Source organism: Eriocheir sinensis, unplaced genomic scaffold (genome assembly GCF_024679095.1).
Source record: "Eriocheir sinensis breed Jianghai 21 unplaced genomic scaffold, ASM2467909v1 Scaffold1171, whole genome shotgun sequence".
NCBI lineage: Eukaryota > Metazoa > Arthropoda > Malacostraca > Decapoda > Varunidae > Eriocheir > Eriocheir sinensis.
The window spans coordinates 1-5,000 of NW_026110487.1; the positions used below are offsets into that span (position 1 = coordinate 1).

At 36.7% G+C, this 5,000-nt stretch overlaps 1 long non-coding RNA gene across 1 annotated transcript; it reads right to left on the reverse strand.

Moving 5' to 3' along the window:
- Window positions 1–38: 38 nt before the first annotated feature.
- Window positions 39–1,710, reverse strand: LOC126989439 (uncharacterized). The gene is made up of 3 exons (XR_007743282.1): window positions 1,641–1,710; window positions 1,224–1,346; window positions 39–423 (listed from the first exon to the last, which is right to left on the reverse strand). It is a non-coding gene; the product is annotated as an uncharacterized LOC126989439 (long non-coding RNA).
- Between the last annotated feature and the right edge of the window lie 3,290 nt (window positions 1,711–5,000).

Sequence of the window (5,000 nt, forward strand, 5' to 3'; positions counted from 1 at the left end):
TTTCCTAAGGAAACGGTATGCCTTAGGGCTTAAGGATCGTAAAGTAAGTGCTTTGCTAATGTCTTCCTCCTCCCACTTGAGTATGTGCTTATTTGATACAAAATACTTTGTTTGATTTTTTGTAAATGTTTTAGATAATGCTTTTGAAACATTTTCCTGGCATTCAACTCTGACATTATCCAATTCATTCCGTAATTTATTAATAATTTCCTGATACTTCTTGATTTCTTCACGATAATAATTTCTCTTTGGTAACTTTTGTCAGTCTTTTGTGAAGATCTTTGTTGTAGAATGACATGCGTTTAATGAACTGCAGCATCTTCTTATTTTTGGGTTCAGGTGATGTACATGTTTCTTGATAGTGGTGTTCTTCCTGTGGGAGGAGTGGCCTTGGATACACTTCACCAACTTCTTCAGGTGGAGCTGTAATGTTCAAGATACAATAGTTGATTGTATTATATTTACTGGTAAAATGCATGCATATATGATGTGATACCTACATAAGTAGTTTCACAAATATTTTGATTAAGAAATATAAAAACATTTTACTAAGATTTAAATATCTATCTATCTATCTATCTATCTATCTATCTATCTATCTATCTATCTATCTATCTATCTATCTATCTATATATATATATATATATATATATATATATATATATATATATATATATATATATATATATATATATATATATATATATATATATATATATATATAGGGAATGAGTCATAACTGCATTTAAATAATTATTATTCATGTATAATAAGAGTAATCAGAGCATGTCTATTTTCCCGATACTATAGAGTAAAATGTACAACTGCAAAGAAAATAATAATAATAATACTGATCACATTACCAAATAATGCAAATTAATTTTATAAGAATAATAAGAAATATTTCAAATGTTTTGAATCTAAGTATTGATTCATTGCAAATAGTTAAAATCTATATTCATACTTAATTTATATTTTATATAAAAAAGTAGACTTCTGTATTTACTATTACATGTTTTGACTTTTTTTTTTAATACATGCACAGAATCAACTATTGCTCACCATTTCTTTTTTTCACACATGCTACTCTGTTTCCCACACACATCCTCCACCATAACATCTCACACCCACTCAAACACTCATGTCTTCCAGTGTATTATTACATTATTATTTAACTTGAGGAAGATTTCTTCACACAAGCAATGTAAGGGCTTACTACTTACTCTTAGGTTGACTTGAAGGTCCAGCGGTGTGTGCAGTCAAAGCATCTTGGATGTGATGCTCTAGTAGGAGTTCTTCCTGTGGAGGGTGTGGCTGAGGGTGAACCTCAATGACTGTCTCACATGCTGTGATATATGGGATACATTAGCCATGTGTATTATCTTTTAGAAAGACAGATATGAACATTTGATATCACATTATTGAATTATGAAAAATAATTTAGACAGAATTAAATAAATATATTATTAAACACAGAAACATATAAATGAAGATACACACACACACACACACACACACACACACACACACACACACACACACACACACACACATACACAAACACACACCAAGGCTATCTCCCTCCATATAGGAAGGGAAGCCAGAAATCAAGGCCATATTATAGAGGGCTTACTACTTACTCATAAGTTGACTTGAAGCTCCAGCAGTGTGTGCAGTCAAAGCATCTTGGATGTGATGCTCTGGTTCTTCCTGTGGAGGTGTGGCTCACAAGCTGTAATATATAGGATACATTAGCCAACTTTATATATATATATATATATATATATATATATATATATATATATATATATATATATATATATATATATATATATATATATATATATATATATATATATATATATATATATATATATATAGAAAAACACACATGTGCGTTTGATATCACATGCTTGCAAATATTTATATTATTAAATAATGGGAAAATATTTCTGCATACATTTAATCAATAAATAATATATGTGTGTGGATGTGTATATGTGTCAGTTGTGTGGGTGTGCATTTGTGTAAGTTACAGGGAATGTGTGTATTTGTTAACTTTATGAAAGGCATAGTGAATTTGTGAAATGGATTTTTCTTTCTAATGTGTTATGTATGGAACCTAATCTAACCTAATCTAATTCAAGTTGACATGACCTAACTTTACTTATTTCCTAACGTTGCTATCATGGTTCCTAGTCCTGTTTTCCTGTTCTAGTGTAAAGAAGCTACTTACATGTAAATAGTCACTATTTAAACACGTTTTGCATATATCTATATCTATCTATATATCTATCTATCTATCTATCTATCTATCTATCTATCTATCTATCTATCTATCTATCTATCTATCTATCTATCTATCTATCTATCTATCTATATATATATATATATATATATATATATATATATATATATATATATATATATATATATATATATATATATATATATATAACTATCAGATCACCTCTTTGACATCTCTCAAATGAAAATCTATTTAACTCTTTTAACCTATCCTACTCTGGATGTCTCAATGCTTGGATCATCCTAGTTGCTCTCCTCTGAATTGCTCCTAACATATTTACATCCTGACTATAATGTGGTGACCAAGCATGTATACAATAATCTAAATATAGAGCCCGAACATATGTATTATATAAACAACGGACTACCTCGTTACCTTTATAACTAACTCTTTAATTAAATCAGTTTATGATGGCATTCTACACATTAACAAAAAATAGCACCAATTACGCCTGAACCCTACAAAACAGCACCCCACCTTCATGCTAGTTTACTTGTTACACAGTAAAGGAACCAACTTACTTGTTAATGTGGGTAGTCCAAGTGTAGGCACTGCTCCTTTCTTGAACTTAATTTGACTTGGGGGCACTGGCAAACAAAACAACTCATATTTCAAGTTTCTTTCAAATGCATTACTTTCAAAATGACGGCTGCATACGTATCCAGATGACCGATTATTGTGTGTGCCACATAATTCAATCCATTTCTTTCTAAGATCTTTTTCTTTGGGTAGTGAAAAGAAATGAATATTTTTATCACCTTTCAGTCTTGCGGCATTGCACTTCTGCACTATACAAACTGTTGGCATCTTTATGTTATTTGTCTGCCTTAGCTACCCCTTTAATCAGAAAACGGAGCTTCGCTCTACACACTGGTGTTTGAGTGACTGACAGTTCTCGACCCGCAGAACCCTGCTCTCGATATTTTCGGTGACGTCATCATCTACTTGCGCGGTGGAGAGGTTTTCTGGCTCCCCCTCACCCCCCCGCTAAACTACCTTATAGTATTCCTTTTACCTTGGTTCCTTCGTGAGTAATCTTCTTGGTAATTTACGCGTTGTTGGAGTTCGGCTACAGTTTTTCGTTGACCGTCAATTTCCCCTTGCTTTTCAGTGTTGGATTGTTGAAGCACTTTCACTTGATTCTTGAGGTCAACTATTTCTGCTTGGGAAAATTCCAAACTCTTGATGAGATCGGTGACTGTGCTTTCGGTAGTCTGGATCCTTCCTTTCACTTGGTCGATAACAACACCCAATGCAGATATAAATGCACGCTCGTGAGCTTCCAACAGCACCTTAACAGCGTCAAGATCCATGGTAGTTGTAGAGTGTCGTTTCCTATACCAGTATCAGAGAGCTTGTTCGGCACGTCCATCCGCAACCAAGTCTCAGGTGTGTGTCTCAAAGTGTGTGTGTGTGTGTGTGTGTGTGTGTGTTTGATTCACGCACAGTCTCATCACGTGCTGGGCTCGTGATCACCATGCCCTTCTGTTTTAGGCTTGTAGCTACATATTTATGGATCTGTGAGTACTGCTGGGCCATCACACTCCATCACAGAATTTTACAACTGCGCACTCCACGCACTCCATTCTCCTTCCTCAAGGGGAACATTAACTGAAAAATCCTTCGGCCTAAGCGAGCATTATTACACTTCAGCCTACCGCACTGGCGCCTGGCAGAGCAGAGCCTAGTCAGCACCAGGGGAGTATTTTTTGTGTGTGAGTGTGTGTGTTACGCTTGCCCAACAAGTATACACACACGGTAATCGCGCGAAGCCGTCAGATATTTACGAGGCGTAATGGACGTTCCCTGCTTGTCAGATGACTAAGCTGAGTCCATCCATTCTGGCTCAGTGCTCACCGGGATCGTCTTACAAGGGAAACACGTGCTCGGCGTGACACACAAATTCGCCTTGGCTGGCAGGGAACAGGAGTGACTAAGCGGTCGGCCATGCACCTCCTAGGGCGTAACGGGGGTAGGATATTTCGGCAACTCAAGTCTATGAAGCCATCACTACAGACAGACGCAGACTTGTTTTTCTTCACTTCTCACACCTCATCACCAGAGCCAAAGATTCTCACTTCTCACTCACTTCTCACACCTCATCACCAGAGCCAAAGATTCTCACTTCTCACTCACTTCTCACACTTCATCACCAGAGCCAAAGATTCTCACCTCTCACTCACTTCTCACACCTCATCACCAGAGCCAAAGATTCTCACTTCTCACTCACTTCTCACACCTCATCACCAGAGCCAAAGATTCTCACTTCTCACTCACTTCTCACACCTCATCACCAGAGCCAAAGATTCTCACTTCTCACTCACTTCTCACACCTCATCGCCAGAGCCAAATAACAGGAGAGTTTAGCCAGTTTCATCTCACAAGCGCCATGTTTTTACCAATAGAGCCGCGCGAAATACTAACGGATGCTGCCACAGTATAGTGTTTTTGGTGTCCTGGGTACTTCTTCGAGACCCTGACGATACCTTGAGCACAAAAAAAACACTACTGTATCATCATCAGTTTGAAATTCGCCCGGCTCTTTTGGCAACAACATGGCGCCGGTGATGAAGTTGACCAGACTCTCCTATTTTATTGTTCTTTTCACAATCATGCCCGCTCTCACCACCAACGCCATCATCACCGTCGGCACTGTTTTTATTACCGTCGTTAAATTCAATGTCTCTCAATT